This window comes from Microcaecilia unicolor, chromosome 1, assembly GCF_901765095.1.
Source record: "Microcaecilia unicolor chromosome 1, aMicUni1.1, whole genome shotgun sequence".
NCBI classification, from domain to species: Eukaryota; Metazoa; Chordata; class Amphibia; order Gymnophiona; family Siphonopidae; genus Microcaecilia; species Microcaecilia unicolor.
Window position 1 is genome coordinate 580,972,432 of NC_044031.1, and position 23,493 is coordinate 580,995,924.

The window sequence follows — 23,493 nt, forward strand, 5'->3', positions numbered from 1 at the left end:
CTACTTGATCTTGATTTGTCCTTGCCATTTTCAGGGCACAGACCATAGAACTCTGCCCAACACTGACCTTGTTCTCTAGCGCTTAGTCGAAATGTTGGCCTGTATACGTTTATGTTTGTGCACACACATGTGCTAGAATGCTTAGGTGGAATGTTGGCCTACATACGTGTATGTATGCACATACAACTGTATGTGCTAGAACTCATAGGTGGAATGTTGGCAAGTATATGTGTATGTGTGTACATAAACATGTATATGCTAGAACGTTTAGGCAAAATGTTGGCCTGTGTACACATATATGTGTGTTTATATACACATGTATATGCTAGAATTCATAGACAAAGTGTTGGCCTGTATATGTGTACTTTACACATGTATATGCTAGAATTCGTAGGCAGAATGTTAGCCTGTATACATGTACATACACATGTATGTGCTAGAATTCGTAGGCAGAATGTTGTTCTGTATACATGTATGTGTGTACATACACATGTATATGCTAGAATGCTTAGGCGAAATGTTGTCCTGTATACATGTATGTGCTAGAATTTGTAGGTGGAATTTTGGCCAGTATATGTGTATGTGTGTACATACACACGTTTGTGCTAGAATTCATAGGCGGAATGTTGGTATATATATGTGTATGTGTGTACATGCACATGTATATGCTACAATTTGTAGGTGGAATGTTGGCCCAAATAACCAGACTGAAACTATCTTATTCTGGACATATGCAGGCTGATTCTATACAGGTCACCAAAAGTCGCATGTCAAAATTTGAGCACTCAGGGCAGATGTGCACACAACTTAACAAGTTAGCAAGGCATTTGCATTTGTATGCACATCTTCCCTGGTTGGTAATCTATAACATCAGTGCCTAAACTTTATAGTGTGTAGCTCAAAAGGGGAGTGACTATGGGAGGTGCATGGGAAAGCAGAGGGAATTCCCAGAAATTAGGCATGATGTAATAGAATACTGTCATTTGGGTGTCAAAATATCAGAAATTAGGTGCCAGCATTTATACCAGGTTACAGCAGGTGTAAATGCTAGTGCCTAAATTTGGGTGTGGGAACCCAGTCTAAGCACTATTCTATAACAGTCGCTCAGTGCAGAGTGCCTTTTATAGAATACTAGTTTAGCATGCATATTTCTGCATTTATAAAATTCCCCACATTATATGATAACCAGATTCCTTAGAGAAGAAAACATAAGTGTTGCCATACTGGGACAGACCAAAGGTCTATCAAACCCAGTATCCTGTTTCCAACAGTGACCCCTCCAGGTTATAAGTACCTGGCAAGATCCCAAAAGAATAAAACAGATTTTATGCTGCTTATCCTAGAAATAAGTAGTGGATTTTCCTGAAGTCCACCTTAATAATGGCTTATCGATTTTAAGAGTACATAATCAAGCTAATCAAGAAAAGTATTAAGTTATGTCCAATAAAAAAGGTATCATCTTATTTTGTTTGATTTCTATTGATAACCTTTAAGAGTGGACTAACACGGCTACCACACCTCTCTACTTAAGAGTACACATGGAAGGTAATTCTGTAACAGGGTGATTACAGTAACCACTAGTTATGGCACCTATTTTAATCCTATTCTACAAAGAAAAGTAGTTGCCTATTTTTCTTTACAGAATACAGGTGCAAGTAGCAAAGAACATATGTCCTATTTAAGTGTCCATTTAAGTGCAACCACTTACACCTGCACTACAGGCACCTACAGTAGATGTATGCATGGACTATGTAAATGATTGTTTTCTACAATTTACATGTGTACATGTACACCACCCATCTCTGCCCATGGGCACACCCACCAGAAGAGTATAAGCTATCAAAGCACGGAACATACTTTATCACACTACCTGGGATTCTATAAGAGGTCATTTACGTAATAAGTGGACACCTCAGGCACATAGCTAATCAGCATATGACCACAACTTCTTGTCACCTAAAGCTAGGGAGCTCTTTAAAGAATTACCCTCTCAGGGGTCCTTTTACAAAGGCACTCTAGTGTTTTTAGCATGCACTAAAAATAAGTGTGCGCTAAATGCTAGAGATGCCCATATATTCCTATGGGCGTCTCTAGCGTTTAGCATGCACTAATCATTAGCATGTGCTAAAAATGCTAGCACACCTTTGTGAAAGACCCCCTCAATGTTTAATTTACAACAGATTTAATAGAAGGAAGTTAAAATGATTTTTGACTATTGATATTGTGTTTAATGATATTGCCTTCCTGTATGTATATGTTTGGATTTTTTAGGAGATTTGTAGATTTATAATCTTATGGTAGTTATGATTTTATACTGTTGTTACCTATTCATCTGCTTGGAACATATTTTTTATGGAAAGGCAGGCTATATATCCAAATTCAGAAGTCTGTTCTCAACAGAAATCCTTAAACCTGTCTTAGAAATCTGCGCATTAAACTTTTACTGGAAAAAATGCTGAATATTTTACAACACTGTAATATAAGGTCTGGTATCAGATTGAGAGGTGGGTCTTTTTTTCTGTTATCAAGAGTAAACAGACAGTACCAGTGCATAGCTTGTACCAGGTGACCGTTACTATGACACCAGGAATTGATTGGTATGGTGTGTCCTGTTTAAAGAATCATTAGAGTTTAATTATAAACTACCTCTTTCATATTTGGTGCTTTGTTGTTCCCGTTTAGGTACAGTCATTCCAACACAGAGACTCCAGTGTGAATAGGTATGTTGAGCTTAATAAACCTTAGTACTCTGGATTTAGCATACATCTTCCCCCAGATTCTATACATGGCGACTAAAGTTGTACGCACAAATTTGGCAGTGCGGCCAAATTATGCATGCAATTTAATTGTTTAACAAGCCAATCAGTGCAGATAATTGTCCAATAATTAGAAATTATTAGCACTAATTGGCACTAATCAGAATTTATGCGCAACTTTCTAAGTGCATTCTGTAAAATGGTATGCATAAATTCTAATGTCCTGCTATCAAAAGGGGGTGTGGCCATGGGAGGGGCATTGGTGGGTCATGGGCATTCCTAGAAACTACGTGCACCATTATAGAATATGCCTGATCAGGTTTTAGTTGGCATAAATGGTCACACCTAAATTTAACGTTAGAGAATAGCATTAAGTGTGTTTTTTTCACTCTAATTTTTTCAGTGCCATATATAGAATCTAGTCCCTTATGCGTTACAATTACTTTAGATGCAGGAAAGATTTTGGGAGCCCTTTTATTAAAGTGTGTTAAGCAATTATCCTTAGATTCAAGAAAGGGCACCAAGAGTTAGGCACTACAAATGAGTGCTACTGTGTAAATGCGCCTAAATCTAGGGTCAAGGGTCAAAGATTTGATATGCTGCCTTTCTGTGGGTACAACCAAAGCAGTTTAAATATACTATTTGCAGGTACTTTTTCTGTCCCCAGTGGGCTCACAATCTAAGATTTGTACCTGGGGCAATGGAGGTTTAAGCGACTTGCCCAGCATCACAAGGAGCTGCATTGGGAATTGAACCCACTTCCTCAGCTTCTCAGTCCACTGCATTAACCATTAGGTGAAAGTAGAGCCACAGAGTGACATCATCCAGGGTGCCCGGAAGAGCCCTACCAACCAGATGCACAGGAGAGTCCATCGGTGTTGGCTCCTGTCCTGCCAGCAGTTCCAGTGATCAGCAGTGGGTGGATTGCCCTCCCCCCCCCCCCCCCCCCCGTCACGAGAGGTAGGTCCGGGGTGGCCGTGACAGGCTGTTAAAGAAATATAGCAAAGGGAAAAGATACTGCAGCTTATTAAAAGGACACCTAAAAATTATTAGGTTGTGTTAATGTTTGTTATGTGGTATTGCTTGTGGCCCTAGTTATTCCCTGTACTTCCTCTGTGCTTATCCCATGCCTTCTAGAATTCTGTTAATGTTCTTGTCTCCACTATCTCCGTACAGCAAAACACTTTTCCAGGAAAAAAATATTTTTTGTATGTTTCTCAGAAAATTCAACAGACTGGACAAACCATCCTCCTGTTCTCCATGGACTCCAGTGACCTATGCACAAACCTCTCCCATAAAGATGACATTGCTGCCTGTCAAAAATATACAGTGAAAATATGCCTGGTATAATATTCACCATGTACAGAAACCTTTCCTTCATCTATAGACACTTATGATTTATGATTTATTAAAACTTGCTATACCTCTCCTGCTGACATGGCAGAGCGGAGTGGTGTTAAATCTAAAATCATAGAAAGGAAAGGAACTCCATTAATGACAGGAAAGACATGCATTCACACCAATAAGATAAGAAGACAGGAAAGCAGAATGCTACAACAGAAATACATTTTAACAGTCTTGACCATTGCAGAGCCAGGAAACCCACAGGACCCATCTGTCTCCGAATGCTTGCCTGAAAAGTCAGGTTTTCAAGTTAACCTTAAAAGATTTAAGCGAGAAGTCATTACAGAGAGAACGAGGTAAGGTAAAAGGCATAGTGTCTAGTGGTTTCAAGGTGAGCAAATTTGGGGTTGGGTAGGACTGAATGGTGATCATTAACTGAACGAAGAACTCTAGTCGGAGAATATGGTATGGTAAGGCGGGAGAGATAATCAGGGATACCAATTCGAAAAGCTTTAAAGGTTAGAAGTGCTATTTTGTAAGTGATCCAGAACTCAATGGGCAGCCAGTGTTGATGTTTCAGCAAAGGAGTGATATGATCTGTATGACGAGCATGGTATAAAATTCTTACTGCAAAATTTTGTAGAGTTTGAAATCTTTTTGTGTGGACCGTGGTAGACCTGCATAAATGATATTAAATAGTCAAGTCAAAGAGTAAAGAGTGAGAGAACGAGTGTATGAAAGTTGTCATGATCAAAAAAGCGGCGAACAGTTTGCAGTTGACGGAAAGTAAAGAAGCAGAGTTTTGATATTGAGAGATCTGAGGTATGAATGAAAGAGAGGAGTCCAGAATAACTCCTAAATAGCGAAATGATGGCACTGATCGGAGCTGAGACCCAAAATGAGTGATGGGGAAAATGAAGGGATAGTGAAACCTGAGAATCAGCTTATAACAGTTTTATCCTTATTAAGAACAAGTTGATATTCAGAGAGCCAAATTGATACTGCATTTTTGTCAGTTATTGATTTGTTTAGATTTGTCATACAAATATGTGGACAATATCCAGTTTATTATTTAGATTGATCAAGGAGTACACTATGCTTTGCATCGGTTGCCAATGAGTCTGACTGCCATTTAGCAATGGATGAAGGGCAATCGCATGAAACTGAATGTAGGTAAAACACAAGTTCTTTTGTTATCTAGCTATTCATCAGAAGATATTCCTTTTTTTTTTTTTTTAATAAATGTTTTTATTGTTCCATGGATTCATATACAGGCATCAAGAGCAACATTAATACAAACAACAAAGCATGTCCTGACAACTCTGCCAACAATCTACTGAATTCCATGTTTTATTTTATTCCCCCCCCCCCCCGTTTCTTCCCCTCCCCCAGCAAAGACCCCTCCCCCTCCCCTCCCCCCTCCCCCCTATCCTTTATCACTTAAACAGCACACAGACTTAATCAATTATGCTCTTCTTATGTAGGCATCATGAACAAGGCATATGTTCTTCCCCACAGGTCACGATATTGACGAGCACCCAGAGAGGTCACAAATTTATATCTCATAGCCACCCAATGAGCCATCTCAAGCATGCTATGTTTCCACACTGCAAGGGCCGGGGGCTCTCTCTGCACCCACTGTTTCAGCACACACTTTTTAAGCAAAATCAAGGCTAACAAAACAAATTTACATTGTGAGACTCTCAACCCCTGCTCCTTAAGAGCCTGCCCACAACCCATTAATGTAATTGAATATTGCCACTCCACTGAGCGCTGTAATATCTCTTCTAAGGTTGTTAGCGCCCCAGACCATAGTTCCTGCAGAGTAGGACATTCCATGAAAGAGTGCAAAAAGGTGTCCACTGCCCCCCCACACTTGTCACATGTGTCACTATCCCACATTCCCAGGGCTTTCCCCCTAACTTTAGTGATATGCACCCTGTAAAGGATTCTATACTGTGTGTCTTGTAAAGACGCATTCGGTGTGAGCCCCCGCAGACCTTGGAAGACTGCGCTCAATCTCTCCACCGACACCTCTTCCACAGTATGCTCACTCCACGCTGCAGTCAGTGACTTTAAGTGGGGGGATTGCATTTGCTCCCTAATCAACTGACACCAGCCGGTCAACCTATTATGAAACGGGGTCATCTGCATAAAGGTGTGATCAAGTTTTGTAAATCGCGCTATCGCCTTGCTCTGACGTTCCACACTCAGTATGTAATCTCGTGCCTGGAGGTATGCAAAGAAGTGAGAGCCAGGAATCTGTAATTCGTCACACACTGTGGCGAACGTGGGAAAGACATCCTCCCCCTCCCCCCGGAATTGACCTATAAACCGACAACCTTTATCCCTCCATTTACAGAAGACTGACCTTCCCATCCCCGCTGGGAAAGCCATATTCCCCACCAACGGTAGGAACGGGCTGACCCCCACTTTATTTCCCGGCTGTCCTCTCCACCATCTCCAAGCCAATTGAAGGGCTGCTACATAGGGATTATCCACTTTCTTTTTTGCCCCCTGTACTGCCCAGGATTCTAAAACTGTGAAAGGGTCATTTGGCCTGCACCAGCTCTCCCAAAAGCAGGACGTCAGACTCAGAAGAACAGGAAGCGTTGAAACTTGCATCCTGCACGGAAGAGAGGACTTCGGCTGGCGGGGGCTTGGGGTCCCCCACCAGCAAAGATCGGCGACGGGTTGGTGGCGGGCGGGAGGGGGAGGTGGAGAGGGTTTGTGGTAGGGGGGTCCAGGGCGAAATCTGCGGGGGCCCAGGCCCCTGTGGCCCCACGCAGATACGCCCCTGGTTCGGATTCTCTCCCCTTGTTTTTTATTCATTCAGGCCACATACGAGATAATCTTCCCTCGTAGTACTGCCTTTGAGGCCTCCCAGAATACTCTTGGGGTCACATCCTGTACATCATTTTCTGCGACATAATCTATCCAGCTCTTTCTCAGATAGGTATGGAACTCCCTGCTTTGATACAATGCCGGGTTCATACGCCACCGGTCAGCCCCCTCCCGTCCTTCCCCTTGCCACTCCATCCACACCGGCGAGTGGTCAGATACCTCTGGCTCCCCGATTCCTGATTGACACACCCCCAGGACTACCGAGTAAGGCACGAGCAAGTAGTCAAGACGAGAGTGCGTCCCATGAGGGTGCGAGAAAAATGTATAATCAGCCTCATCTAGATGTTGGTGTCGCCATATATCCACTAAATCTAACTCTTTCATCAAAAAGTTGACTCCTCTGTCGTCTTGATCTTTGCCTGCCCTTCTGGGGGGTTTACAATCTATAGAAGGGTCACTGACGACATTAAAATCCCCCCCTATTACTAAGTGATATTGATCAAATGTTACCAATTTAGCGGCCAGCAAGGTGAAAAAACTGTGTGAGTATACATTGGATGCGTACACACTACACAACTCCACCCGTTTGCCCTGCAGTTCTCCTGCTACTATGAGAAATCTTCCATCTGGGTCTTGGTACATTCTATGTAAGTCAAAGGAAATAGATTTCTTAAACAGTATGGCTACCCCTCGTTGTCTCCCATTGTAAGAGGCAAAAAATACATCTCCTACCCAGTCCCTTTTTAATTTTAAATGTTCCATCTTACTTAGGTGGGTCTCTTGCAACAGAGCTATATCAGCCTTCTGCCTCTTGAGTGCCTGCAGTATTTTCATACGCTTAACTGGGGAATGCACTCCATCAACATTTAAAGTCACAATCCTTAAATTAACCATTTGACTGCCACTCATCGTCTCCCCTTGCTTGTATTTCCTTTGCAGGACCCAAGAGCCTCCCAGCTAAGCCCTCGGGCCATTCGTTCACTCTTGTCTCTTTCCATTCTGTGCCTTGTCTACCTACCAGTTTTCCAAATCTCCACCCCTTGGTGATCGTTCCAGTGCTGTTCAATGGATTAACCGCTAAGCCCCCCAATTCCCCCTCTCCCTGCTCCCTTCCCCTAATCCCACCCTCCCTCTCCCCCTTCCAGGTCCCCATCTTAATAATCCCCCCCCCCCCCAGAACCCTTTCCCCTCGCTCACCCAATTCACCACTCACACACCCTTCTGACACACCACCAACTCTTCCCGGCTACTCCGCCCCCTTCCTCTTCCCTCCCTTTCCCTGACTCCCCAACGTATGTCCCGGTTAATAACGATAACCTTAACACATAACAATGTACAACACAACCTGTCATCAATACATACTACCAGAAAGATTTCATCAGGGAGCTCCCACACTTTTAAAGTCTGATAATCTGGACTTATTATTGCAGAGGGTCGAACCAGAAGCTTCTCATATCCGCAGGGCCCGCAAGTATAGTAGCCATGACCTTCACCACCATGATGTCCTGCCCTGCTGCTTTCATTATAATCACCATCTCTGGTCATCAAGACCCACTCGTGCATGGTGGCTCCCTTTTCTTCAAGATTTCTCCTGACGAATGCTTCAGTGTCCTACAGCCATCCTCAACTAGCTGTGTCACTAAAATCCTTGCAGTTCAGCAGCTCCCACCTCATTTTAAGTTGGTCACAAAGCAGGGGCGTAGCCACGGGTGGGCCTGGATGGGCCTAGGCCCACCCAGTTTGGGTTCAGGCCCACCCAGCAGTGGAGCGGAGGGAGCAGGCAGCACTGATCCTGCAACTGCCTCCTCTCTGACGGCAGCGCTTTCCAGACGCTGCCTACCGCCGCCACGATCTACTTCCTCCCTCTGTCTCACTCTCAGTCTCAACAGCAGCGGTAGCATCGCGATTCAAACACGCTGCCTCCTGCTTCTAACCCGGAAGCGTCTCCTCTGCAGAGGAGACGCTTCCGGGTTAGAAGCAGGAGGCAGCGTGTTTGAATCGCTACCGCTGCTGTTGAGAGTGAGACAGAGGGAGGACTTGGAGGTAGATCGTGGCGGCGGTAGGCAGCGTCTGGGAAGCGCTGCCATCAGAGAGAGGGCGGGCAGGTGGAATGGGAGGGAAGGATGCATGGGGGTGAAGGAGAATCGCTGGACACATGGATGGGAGAGAGGAGAGTCACGGGATGGAGGTGGGGGTCAGGGGAGAGAGGAGAATTGCTGGGGATGATGGATGGATGGAGATGGGGGTCAGGGGAGAGAGGAGAATTGCTGGCGATGGATGGATGGATGGAGGTGGGGGCAGGGGAGAGAGGAGAATTGCTGGGGATGGATGGATGGAGTGGGGGGCAGGGGAGAGAGGAGAATTGCTGGGGATGGATGGATGGAGTGGGGGGCAGGGGAGAGAGGAGAATTGCTGGGGATGATGGATGGATGGATGGATGGAGGTGGGGGGGTAGGGGAGAGAGGAGATTGCTGGGGATGGATGGAGGTGGGGGGCAGGGGAGAGAGGAGAATTTCTGGGGATGGATGGAGGTGGGGGGCAGGGGAGAGGAGAATTGCTGGGGATGGATGGAGGGAACAGGGGCAAGAACAGAATTGCTGGGGATGGATGGATAGGGGCAGGGGAGAGAAGAGAATTGCTGGGGATGGATGGAGGGGAGAGGAGAGTTGCTAGACATGGGTAGATGGAGGGAAGGGAAGATGAGAGATGAAGGTTGCTGGACATGGGTGGATGGAGGGGAGGGCAGGGGGCAGAGGAGGGTTGCTGGACATGGATAGATGGAGGGAAGGGCAGGAGAGAGGAGGCTGCTGGATATGGATGGAGGAGAGGGAAGGGAGAGAGAAGGAATGCTGGACATGGATGGAGGGGAGGGAAGAATGAGGAAGGAGATGAGATGAGGGAAAAGGAAGAGAGGAGAAAATTGCACATGGATGAAGAAAATAGGCAGAAGCTGGATCCACTGGACAGTCAAGTCTGCGGAGGACCCAGAGCAAGAAATGAAGAAGAAAGGTGGAAAGTAAAGAAATAAATGGAAAGGAAGCCCTGGAAACGGAGTAAAGAGGACAGATAGCAGCAGAATCAGATACTGGGCCAGTATGATCAGAAAAACAAAGTCACCAGACAGCAAAGGTAGAAAAAAAATCATTTTATTTTCATTATAATGATTGGAACATGTCCACTTTGAGAATCAGGTGCTCAACATTAAAAGTTTATATTTATTTATTTATGGCATTTTATCCCACATTAAACATGAATGAGATTGGAACCTGGGATTATTTAATGTTTTTTTTCCTGGAGAGAGTAATGCATTGCCTCCCCCACCCCCCAGGCTCTCTCCCCGGCTATAGCCAGCTCTGCAATTTTGAGGGGAGGTGCACAGGTGGAGGGGGGGGGGGGTGGGCGCAGAGGTGGACTGGGGAGAGAGCCTGTTGTTAAACATTTACCAGCACACCACTGTCTAGTGCCCACCCATCCAACCTGTTTGCCCACCCAAAAATTGACTTCTGGCTACGCCACTGTCACAAAGGTTTCCAATGCTTCTGACTTCGTGAAAAACAAAGTCTTATTCTCGTGCAGCACACGTACTTTAGCCGGGTACAATAGAGAGAAGCGAACTCCCTTCTCATACAGTCTCTTACACTGGCGACCCATAATCCTCTGCTGGTCAGCCACTGCCGCCGAATAGTCCTGAAAGAGCAGGATTTTTTTACCATTGTACTCCAAATCAGGTTTTCGTCGGTAGGCCTGCAAGATAGCTTCTTTATCCATATAATTCAGTAACTTCGCCAGGACTTGTCTCGGTCTGCTATCAGCCGGCCGTTCTGCTCCCACTCTGTGTATGCGTTCCACTAGTGGTGGTTTCCCGCCAAAATCCAGCCCTAATTGTTCCGGGAGCCAGTGTTCTAAAAATTTCCTGAGCTCCGACGCTTTGACCGCTTCGGGCAGGCCCACAATCCGCAAGTTATTGCGCCTACTGCGGTTTTCTAAGTCATCTGCCTTTCTCTCCAATTGCTCACACTTGCGTTCCAGCGCCGCAATTCTCCCGCTCGCGCCCGCAGCCTCATCTTCACACTGTGACACTCGGTCCTCAACTTGTTGCAAACGGGCGCTCTGGCGCTCCACCGCTTCATGGATATTGTCCACTGATGTCTGCAATTTAGACAGCTTTTCCTCTTGGACCACTGACAGCTGCTGCGCCAATTCTTTAATTAACTCGGGCGGAATCGGCCCCATTATCGGAGTCTCTGTAGCCGCCGCCATCTTGTTTTCCTCGCAGCCGATGCTTTTCTTCCCCCGTGGGGTCTTTGCTGGCATACCCTGCTTCTCTTTCTTTTATAGGCACTCGCGAGCTTCTCAATTTGCTGCACTCACGATCCTGTGCACGGATATCTCGCTGAGGGGTCACTTCGGGAGGGATTAGCGGGTTATTTCGCCGATTTATTTGAAGGCGGGCTGGAGCCGGTACTTCGGGCGTCTGCTCAGCTCCGCGTCATCACGTGACCCCCAGAAGATATTCCTAATTGTTTCCAGGTGGGTAGTGTTTCAATTCCAATTCTGTACCAAGTTCGGAATATTAGAATTATTGTGGATTGCTCATTGAGTATGAAATTTCAAGTTTTAAACATAATACAGACGTTTTCTGTAAATTGAGGCGTGTTCGTAGATTGAGAGAATTATTATCAGTCTCAAATTTCCAAACTGTGGTTCAGAGTTGGGTAACCCCTCTGTGGTCACGTGAGCGACTGGAAGGCTTGGATTCCTCATAAAATATAGACAGCAGGTAGTGAAAAGGTCAAAAGGAAAACTATGTTACTATCAGGCTCATTTTCAAAAGGGAAAAACATCCAAAAAGTGATATAAGTCTGTATTTGGACCTTTATCTCACAAAAACGTCCAAATCAATATTTTCAAAACCTCTTTTTAGATGTTTTTCTGTGAAGTCCGTCAGAAGGAAGTCTAAATCTCAAGGGGGCATGTTCAAGGCGGGACTTGGGCATTCCTAAGACTTAGACGTTCCTAAGACTTTAGACGTCTTTCAGCCATAATGGAACAAAACAAAAACGTCCAAGACTAAAACTTAGACATTTTGAGCTAGACCTGTTTTTAAGATGAACAGCTGCAGTGGGAATTGAACCCACTTTCCAAGGCTCAAAGTCTGCTGCATTAACCACTAGGCTACTCCTATACTCCACACAAGAGGTGCCCCAAATGATCAGATGACCACTGGAGGGAATTGGGGATCACCTCCCCTTACTCCCCCAGTGGTCACTATCCCATCCCAAAAAATGTGATTAAAAATATTACTTGCCAGCCTCTATGCCAGCCTCAGATGTTATACTCAGGTCCATTAGAATAGCATGCAGGTCCCTGGAATAGTCTAGTAGTGGTGCAATACACTGCAGACAGGTGGACACAGGCTTCTACCTCCCCCCTACTTGTTACACTTGTGGAGGAAACTGTGAGCCCTCCAAAGCCCACCAGGAAACCCACTGTACCCACATATTGGTGTGGGCTATGGTAGCGGTGTACAGTTGGGGGTAGTGGGTTTTGGGGGGCTCAGCAGACAAGGTAAGGAAGCAATGGTGAGCTGTGTATCTGGGAGTATTTTATAAAGTTCACTGCAGTGCCCCCAATGATGCCCTATTGCTTTCCTGTGATGTCACTTTTCCACTATTCTACCTGATGCCAAGCTTTCCTTTTTTTTTTAATAACATCTGAGCCTTGTTTCTATTGTTTATCATTAGATTTGGGCTTTGAATTTAGATCTATAGATGAAAAGGAGGTCGCATTACATATATCTAAATACCAGGGTGCTATTTTCCTATACTTCATAGCAAGAGTGTACATTCCCTAATTACCTGGAGCTTTTACCTCCTCAGTGCATTGTAAATGGTTTCATCCCTGTGTGGATTCTCTGATGCCGTGTGAGGCTTTCTTTCCAACAAAAGCTTTTACCACATTCAGGACATATAAATGGTTTCACTCCTATGTGTATTCTGTGGTGCATTGTGAGGTTTACCTTCTGACCAAAGATTTACCAGACTCTATACATGCAAATGGTTTCTCTCCCATGTGGACTTTCTGATGCACTTTGAGATTTACATTACAACCAACGCTTTTACCACACTTAGAACATATGAATGGTTTCACTCTATTGTGGATTTTCTTGTGTATTTTGTACATTTTGCATTTGGATGTTTTTTTGTTTGAAAATGGACCAAAAAATAAAACATCCAAATCACAAAACGTTTTTCCAAACAGCATTTTCAAAAGGAAAAGATATATGGGGGTTTTTTTTGTAGAAAATGACCTTTCCTTTTCTGATTTTGGACATTTTACAAAAAACGTCCAAATTCAGACTTAGATGTCATGTCCAAAAATTCTCCTTGTGCATTTGAATTGTCCAAAGTCACAAGGAGCTACAGTGGGAATTAAACCCATGTTGCCAGGATCAAAGCCCACTGCACTAACCATTAAGCTCCTTCTCCTCTATTTTGGATGTTTTGCATTTAGAAATGGACCAAAAAATAAAATGTCCTGTTAATTCTTCTGCCCTCCCCAAGCCAATAGAATGTTTCACACACTCATACAGTTAGGGAGAGAAGAAGTGAAGGCCACACAAAGATGAGAAAATAGTATCTTTATTTACTTACCAAGCTAGAAAAACAGACTACAGTTCTTTTCTCATGAGAGAGTTACAACAATGCTGCACACAGGTGCTATCTCTGAGTACTTCTCTAATTTTCTCCTGTCATTTATCACCTTTTATACTTTTCTAATATTATACATCTCTAGCAGTTTGTTAGCATTACTTGTGGATTACTGGTTTGACAGATCATTTTAGCTTGCAGAAAGTTAACTGGTTGTTAATTTTATCCACATGATTATTTTCATTTTCTGTATTGGAAGTGAATAGACCCCTGATGCAGGCCTTTATGGCCGAAACACGATTCGTGTTGGGTCGTTGTTTTAATGATTTGAAATAAAGAACTTGTTTAAGGAGACACCACTTGTGAGAGGACTTTTTTGGATCCACTGTTTCCTTTGCTTCCTTTTCACCAGCAACCATTTATCTATGTTCCAGCTCTGATAACAGAATAAGCCCCTAAACTACATTCTTTAGTAAACACCTTGCAAAGAAACCTGCTTCATGTTATCTTTTCAGCAAGCCTGTCACATGAGCTCGTGAGTCTCTGGGTTACACAGAGGCCATGATTCTTAGCTCTGGCTTACAGCTTCAGGCCTCTGAACCTGTATGTGACAGGGCCTAGGAAGGTCATTATATACAGTCCGTATCGTAAAACGTCCAAAAAAAACAAAACGTCCATATTATTTTCGAAAACAAAAGATAGATGTCTATCTTTTTCGAAAATGACCTTCTTTCCTGTTCAGAATTTGGACGTTTTATGTAAAATATCCAAATTCTGATTTAGACATTCTATCAAAAATGCCCCTCCATGTCATTTCATTTACTATGCTATTTAATTAAGATTGATTTTGTTTACCTTTATGTCAGAAGTATATGTTTTATTATATTTTTTATGTTTTTAACTATCCACCTTATAATTGAAAGAGAAAAACGCCTAGATTTCGACCCAAATCGGGAGATAGACGTTTATCTCACAAAAACGAATAAATCGGTATAATGGAAAGCCGATTTTGGACGTTTTCAACTGCACTCCATCGCGGAAGCGTACAAAGTTGACGGGGGTGTGTCGGAAGCGTGGCGAAGGTGGAACTGGGGCGTGGTTATCGGCTGAGGAGAGATGGGCGCCTTTCGCCGATAATGGAAAAAAAGTATGCGTTTGTAGCTAGAATTTAGGGCACTTTTCCTGGACCCTGTTTTTTCACGAATAAGGCCCCAAAAAGTGCCCTAAATGACCAGATTACCCCCAGAGGGAATCGGGGATGACCTCCCCTGACTCCCCCAGTGGTCACTAACCCCCTCCCACCACAAAAAATGATGTTTCACAACTTTTTATTTTCACCCTCAAATGTCATACCCACCTCCCTGGCAGTAGTATGCAGGTCCCTGGAGCAGTTGTTAGGAGGTGCAGTGGACTTCAGGCAGGTGGACCCAGGCCCATCCCCCCCCCTACCTGTTACAATTGTGCTGCTTAATGCTTAGTCGTCCAACCTCCCCAAACCCACTGTACCCACATGTAGGTGCCCCCCTTCACCCCTTAGGGCTATAGTAATGGTGTAGACTTGTGGGCAGTGGGTTTTGAGGGGGATTTGGGGGGCTCAACACACAAGGGAAGGGTGCTATGCACCTGGGAGCTCTTTTACCTTTTTTTTTGTTTTTGTAAAAGTGCCCCCTAGGGTGCCCGGTTGGTGTCCTGGCATGTGAGGGGGACCAGTGCACTATGACTCCTGGCCCCTCCCACGAACACATGCCTTGGATTTATTCGTTTTTGAGCTGGGCGCTTTCATTTTCCATTATCACTGAAAAACAAAAACGCCCAGCTCACAAATTGTTGAATAAAACATGGACGTCTATTTTTTTCGAAAATACGGTTCAGTCTGCCCCTTCACGGACCCATTCTCGGAGATAAACGCCCATGGAGATAGACGTTTTCGTTCAATTATGCCCCTCTATGTGTGTTACTATTGCAAGCCGCCAACAACTTTCTAGATTATGCGGGGTAGTAAAAATGTAAATAAACACTGTTTCATAGTAGTCCTATTAATTTGCTATTCTCAAGTTTACTTCATTTCCAGCTCCTTTTACTAAGTCATGGTAGTGATTCCCGCACAGCAAATGCGATGAAACCCATAGGAAATGAATGGGCCTCTTAGCATTTAGTACATAAGTACATATATGTGTTGCCCTAATGGGACAGACCAAAGGTCCATCAAGCCCAGTACCCTGTTTCCAACAGTGGCCAATCCAGGTCACAAGTACCTGGCAAGATCCCAAAACAGTACAATACATTTTATACTGCTTATGCTAGAAATAAGCAGTGGATTTTCCCCAAACCATTTTAATAATGTCTTATGGACTTTTCTATTAGGAAGATATCCAAACCTTTAAGCCCAGCTAAGCTAACTGCTTTTACCACATTTTCTGGCAATGAATTCCAGAGTTTAATTACTCTTGAGTGAAGAAATAGTTTCTCTAATCTGTTTTAAATGTACTACTTTGTAGCTTCATTGTCTGCTCCCAAGTCCTAGTATTTTTGGAAAGAGTAAACAAGTGATTCACATCTACCCATTCTACTCCACTCATTATTTTATATGCCTCTATCATATCTTCCCTCAGTTGTCTTTTCTCCAAGCTGAAGAGCCCTAGCTGCTTTAGCCTTTCCTCATAAGGAAGATGTCCCATTCCCTTTATCATTTTTGTTGCCCCTTCTCTGTATCTTTTCTAATTCCACTATATGTTTTTTGAGATGCGGTGACCAGAATTGCACATGGAGCGATGCAAAGGCATTATAATGTCCTCGTTTTTATTTTCCATGCCTTTCCTAATAATACCTAACACTCTATTTGCTTTTTTTTGCCGCCGCCACACACTGAGCAGAGAGTTTAGAGTATCATCAATGGTGACTCCTAGATCCTTTTCCTGGATGATAACTCCCAATGTGGAACCTTGTATCACATAGCTGTAGCTCGGGTTCCTCTTTCCCACATGCATCACTTTGTACTTGCTCACATTAAATGTCATCTGATATTTGGATGCCCAGTCTCCCAGTCTCGTAAAGTCCTCTTGCAATTTTTCACAATCCTTTTGCGATTTAACAATCTTGAATAACTTTGTGTCATCAGCAAAAATAGCGACCTCACTAGTTATTCCCATATCTAGATCATTTATAAATATGTTAAAAAACAGCGGTCCCAGCACAGACTGTTGTGGAGCCCCATTATCAACCCTTCTCCATTGAGAATACTGACCATTTAACCCTACACTCAGTTTTTAATCCACAATAGAACACTACCTCCTATCCCACGACTTTCCAGTTTCCTCTGGAGTTTTTCATGAGGTACTTTGTCAAATGCCTTTTGAAAATCCAGATACACAATATTGACTGGCTCACCTTTCTCCACATGTTTGTTCGATCCATCAAAAAAATGTAGTAGATTGGTGAGGCAAGATTTCCCTTTACTAAATCCATGTTGGCTATGTCTCATTAATCCATGCTTATAATAGCCTCCACAATTTTGCCCGGCACTGAAGTCAAGCTCACCGGTCTGTAATTTCCCGGATCACCTCTGGAACCTTTTTAAAAAATTGGCGTTACATTGGCGACTCTCCAATCTTCCGGTACCATGCTTGATTTAAAAGATAAATTACATATTACTAACAATAGTTCTGCAAGTTCATTTTTCAATTCTGTCAATACTCTGAGAATCACTACTGTGGCTTAGTAAAAGGAGCCCTTGTTGTATCCATGTTTATATTTGGCCATTTTTACCATTGTTATGCTGTTAACAAAATTGTAAGTTATATGTTAAACTGTAACTGAAGTACACCGCCTTGGGTAAATCTCTTCATAAAGGTGGTTAATAACTCCCATTAAAATAAATATATGATAATCTCTATGTGTGCTATCATTAGGTGCATATCAGTACTTATTTGGTGGCATGTATCTTGTGGTGAATCATCTTGTCGAAGGAGATAGAGGAACTTGCTTTCAGGGCAGGGTAGTGTTATTTTTATGACTTACTGAGTTTCTATTTAGAGAACCCAATGAACTCATGGATATGACTATTTTCTACAAGTTATACAGCAGTGTCATTGGAGATATAGTTAGACTTGACTGACCTCAGGGTTTCTTTATGCAAATCAAGTATATGCTGGGAAACAAAGATAAATAAAGTATATAAGGTGATACCTCTATATTGGACTACAGTAACTTCATACATTTCTTATTTATTTTATTTATTTGGATTTATTTACTGTCTTTTTAAAGAAATTTGGCCAAAGTGAGGTATGGAAAGAAGAATTTGGACATATGCAACAGACAATTTCAGCAGAAAAATATTCACACAGCAATACGCATTATAGCACAGAATGCTACTTACACTGTTAATACAATACATATTAACCCCCTGTTTACTAAGTCGCAGCTGCTGTGTGCTAATGCAGAAACAGCCCATTCAGTTTGAATGGGCTGTGTCGGCATTGCCACACAGCTTAGTAAACAGGGGGGTAAAATATCATAATAGACAGCATAGAGTGGGACCATGCTGCTGGCATCGGCATTTAAAAAGGACATAAAGCTGCTTTTAAACTAGAAACTTGGGGAAGGCTGACAGTCGTTCAAAAGCGCATGGTTCGTAACAAGGTAGCTTTCAAAGATATCACCAAAACAGGGAAGATAGGGTATTTCAAAATTGGAGAAAATATTTCTTCACTCAACGTGTAATTAAATTCTGGAATATGTTGCCAGAGAATGTGGTAAAAGCAGTTAGCTTGGCGGGATTTAAAAAAAGGTTTGGCTAGCTTCCTAAAAGAAGTCCATAAACCATTATTAAGATGGGCTTGGGGAAAATACACTTTTTATTTCTAGGATAAGCAGCATAAAATGTATTGTACTGTTTTGGGATCTTGCCAGGTACTTGTGACCTGGATTGGCCACTGTTGGAAACAGGATGCTGGGATTGATGGACCTTCAATTACTGGCTAAATCCAGAGGTCAATATTCCATCCTCATTCTTCTTGATCTTTCCGCTGCTTTTGACACTGTCGATCACAGCATACTTCTCGATACCCTGTCCTCACTTGGATTCCAGGGCTCTGTCCTTTCCTGGTTCTCTTCCTACCTCTCCCTCCGCACCTTTAGTGTTCACTCTGGTGGATCCTCTTCTACTTCTATCCCTCTGCCTGTCGGCGTACCTCAGGATTCTGTTCTTGGTCCCCTCCTCTTTTCTATCTACACTTCTTCCCTTGGTTCATTAATCTCATCCCATGGCTTTTCCTACCATCTCTATGCTGATGACTCCCAAATCTACCTTTCTACCCCTGATATCTCACCTTGCATCCAAACCAAAGTTTCAGCGTGCTTGTCTGACATTGCTGCCTGGATGTCTCAACGCCACCTAAAATTAAATATGACCAAAACCGAGCTTCTCATTTTCCCCCCCAAACCCACCTCCCTGCTCCCCCCGTTTTCTATTTCTGTTGATGGCTCTCTCATTCTCCCTGTCTCCTCAGCTCGAAACCTTGGGGTCATCTTTGACTCTTCTCTCTCCTTCTCTGCTCATATCCAGCAGACCGCCAAGACCTGTCATTTCTTTCTTTACAACATCCGTAAAATCCGCCCCTTTTTTTCCGAGCACTCTACCAAAACCCTCATCCACACCCTTGTCACCTCTCGTTTAGACTACTGCAATCTGCTTCTTGCTGGCCTCCCACTTAGTCACCTCTCCCCTCTCCAGTCGGTTCAAAACTCTGCTGCCCGTCTCATCTTCCGCCAGGGTCGCTTTACTCATACTACCCCTCTCCTCAAGTCGCTTCACTGGCTCCCTATCCGTTTTCGCATCCTGTTGAAACTTCTTCTACTAACCTATAAATGTATTCACTCTGCTGCTCCCCAGTATCTCTCCACACTCGTCCTTCCCTACACCCCTTCCCGTGCACTCCGCTCCATGGATAAATCCTTCTTATCTGTTCCCTTCTCCACTACTGCCAACTCCAGACTTCGCGCCTTCTGTCTCGCTGCACCCTACGCCTGGAATAAACTTCCTGAGCCCCTACGTCTTGCCCCATCCTTGGCCACCTTTAAATCTAGACTGAAAGCCCACCTCTTTAACATTGCTTTTGACTCGTAACCACTTGTAACCACTCGCCTCCACCTACCCTCCTCTCTTCCTTCCCATTCACATTAATTGATTTGATTTGCATACTTTATTTATTTTTTGTCTATTAGATTGTAAGCTCTTTGAGCAGGGACTGTCTTTCTTCTATGTTTGTGCAGCGCTGCGTATGCCTTGTAGCGCTATAGAAATGCTAAATAGTAGTAGTAGTAGTAGTAGTCCCAGTAGGGCAACACTTATGTTCTTATGATTGCGAGGTTGCAAAAGAGACCATAGTAGGCAGGTGTCTTTAAATACAAAGCAGACAGATTTTCAAGATTGCAAATTATCACTGTCAGCTGCTGAACAAGATGTAAATAGGAACAACAAATATAGTTTGAAATGTCTATATGCAAATGCCAGAAGCCTAAGAAATAAGATGGGAGAGTTAGAATATATTGCACTAAATGAAAAAATTAGATATAACAGGCATCTCTGAGACGTAGTGGAGAGAGGATAACCAGTGGGACACTGTTATATCAGGGTACAAATTATATAGGGTGGATCAAATTGGTGGAGAGGTAGCATTGTATGCTAAGGAGGGCCTTGAATCAAACAGACTAAAAATTCTGCAGGACATAAAACATATCTTGGAATCCCTATGGAATGAAATTCCATGTCTAAAGGAGAAATTGATAGCAATAGGAGTATACTACCATCTACCTGGCCAAAATGAACAGACAGATGTAGAAATGTTATCAGAAATTAGGGAGGCTAACAAACTGGGGAACTGTCACGACTATTTTCCTTGGCTGTGCTCACCTCACCCTCTGGTGGCCAGAACTGGTGGCTGCCATAGACTGTCTTGCTGTCTCCATACACATTCCAGACTTTCATTCCAGTCCGGTCCAGATATTCTAGCCCTCCAGACTTGGTTGGAAGTTTGGCAGCTAGCCTCACCCTTAGCTGCCTTGAGATTCCTGCAGCTCAGCCTCAGCTGCTGATTGCCTTTATTAGGCACCTGGCCCTTTCAGCAGGGCCTTTGCATTGCCAAGGGTCGTCAGGTTAGTCAGTGTGCTGTTGCACGGTTTACCTAGCCTTGTTCTGTGGGCTCTTGCCCTTTTGCTTTGTCTTGCTGTTGTCTGTGGGCTTCCAGTTCTTCTGTTTGCCTTGTTCACCATCTGTGTTTCTGTTTGTGGCTGCTTGGCAGCCTTCAGTCTTGGTTCTGTTCTGTTGCCTGTGTGTGTGTGAATATCCTAAACCCCTGCTTCTGCCAAGCTTGTGTGAATATCCTAAACCCCTGCTTCTGCCAAGCTTGTGTGAATATCCTGAACCCTGCTCCTGCCAAGCTTGTGTGAATATCCTGAACCCTGCTCCTGCCAAGCTTGTGTGTATATCCTGAACCCTGCTCCTGCCAAACTTGTATGTATATCTTCAACCCGGCTCCTGCCAAGCTTGTATGTAAATCTTGAACCCTGCCTCTGCCAAGCTTGTATGTATATCCTGAACCCTGCTTCTGCCTAGCTTGTGTGTATATCCTGAACCCTGCTTCTGCCCAGCTTGTGTGTATATCTTGAACCCTGCTTCTGCCCAGCTTGTGTGTATATCTTGAACCCTGCTTCTGCCAAGCTTGTATGTACACCCTGTCTGCCTAGTCTGTCTGTGAATCCTGATCCAGTCCAGCTCCATCCTGTAAGTCCTGCAGGCCACCTCCACCCAGGGGCTCAACCTCTGAGGAACGGCGGTCAGCGCAGGTGAAACCCAGAGCTGCTCCAGTCCTGTTTGCCTCCTGTTATCCCAGTCCTGTGGTTCCAGCATTTGTTTGCCTACAGCCACAGTTCCAGTCCTGTCATTCTGGCCAAGTCCATTCCAGATTCCAGCTCCAGCCTCGCTTGTTTGCCCAGTCCCAGCTGGGGGTCTTGCCTGCCGCTGCCACTCCTCGGCAGTGGTCCAAGGGCTCACGTTCTAGTGACTGTTTGTTTTGAACCTGAGATCATAACAGGAACACAATAATAATGGCTGATCTCAATTACCAGGATATTACATAAGTACATAAGTATTGCCATACTGGGACAGACCAAAGGTCCACCAAGCCCAGCATCCTGTTTCCAACAGTGGCCAATCCAGGTCACAAATACCTGGCAAGATCCCTAGGTAAATGTAACATCAGGATCATACTAGGGAGGTAAATTTCCTTGATGAAAATCAAGGACTGCTTTATGGAGCAGCTGGTACAGGAGCCAACAAGAGAAGGAAAAATTCTAGACCTAGTCCTTAGGGAGCGAATGATCTGGTGCAGGAGGTAATGGTGCTGGGGCTGCATGGTAACAGTGATCATAATATGATATCAACTCTGGAGTAAGTACATACAGGAAATCCAATATGTTAGCATTTAACTTTCAAAAAAAGAGACTATGGGGCTCAATTTCAAAGCACTTAGACTTAGAAAGTTCCATAAGTTGCTATGAAGCTTTCTAAGTCTAAAGGGCCTTTTACAGAGTGGCGATAATCCCAAGGCAGGCTTACTGCTCGCTCTTCTGGGATTATTGCCAGCCCAACATGGCCACTGGTTGTAGTCCCACCCCAAGCGTGTGCAACTTCCAGGGGAAAAAGAAAACCCCTGGAAACGGCTTATGTGGCGATAACCCGGTAGTAATTGGACATTGCCACAGGCTGCCCGGTTATCGTCAGGTTAGCGCGGAAGCCCTTATCGCCACCTCAGTGGATGGCAGTAAGGGCTCCCTTCCGCATTACTATGTGGTAAGAGTTATCTCAATGCGTGGCCATTTTTACTTTTTGACTTTTACCGGATGTGGGAAAAATGGCCCTGGCACAAGGGATAAACAGCCCCCATCACTAGCACAGAGCCCTTTTTCAAGTAGATTGGTAAAATGACCCCATGTGCTTTGAAAATACACCTCCATGATAAAAATGAGAAGAATGGTGAAAACAATCTTAGAGGAGCAGCTGTGAAGGTCAGATGCTGTTCAAAAATACCACCCAGAAAGGCCAAATGACAGCTGTCATTGTTAAAAATGAGGTGAAGGAAGCTATTAGAGCTAAAAGAAAATCCTTCAGAAAATGGATCTGACTGAAAATAATAAGAAACAGCATAAGGAATGGTAAGCCAAATTAAAAGTGCTGATAAGGAAGGCAAAAAGAGACTTTGAAAAAAAGATTGCATTGGAGGCAAAAACACATAGTAGAAACTTTTTTAGGTATATTAGAAGCAAGAAGCCGGCAAAAGAATCAGTTGGACTGCTAAATGACTGAGAGGTAAAAGGGGCATTCAGGGAAGACAAAGCCATATCAGAGAGATTAAATTAAGTTTTGCTTTGGTCTTCACTGAGGAAGATTTGGGAGAAATACTGGTGCCAGAAATGGAATTTAAAGCTGACAAGTCTGAGAAACTGAATCAAATCTCTGTAAACATGGAAGATGTAATGGCACAATTTGACAAACTGAAGAGTAGCAAATCGCCTGGACCAGATGGTATTCATCCCAGAGTACTGATAGAATTGAAAAGTGAACTTGCAAACATATTGTTAGTTATATGTAATTTATCTTTAAAATCAAGCATGATACTGGAAGGTGGCCAACCAATGTAACATCAATTTTTAAAAAAGGTTCCAGAGGTGATCCGTGAAAGTATAGACCGGTGAGCTTGATATTGGTGCCAGGCAAAATAGTAGAGACTATTATAAAGAACAAAATTACAGATCATATTCAAAAGAATGGATTACTGCGACAAAGCCAACATGGATTTAGTGAAGGGAAATCTTGCCTGACCAATCTACTACATTTAATGCCA

The 23,493-nt window shown here is 43.7% G+C and overlaps 1 long non-coding RNA gene across 1 annotated transcript; it reads right to left on the bottom strand.

Annotated features, from left to right (window-relative positions):
• On the bottom strand, positions 1–22,711 carry LOC115460437. The gene is made up of 3 exons (XR_003940489.1): positions 22,701–22,711; positions 5,552–5,556; positions 1–81 (listed from the first exon to the last, which is right to left on the bottom strand). It is a non-coding gene; the product is annotated as an uncharacterized LOC115460437 (long non-coding RNA).
• Between the last annotated feature and the right edge of the window lie 782 nt (positions 22,712–23,493).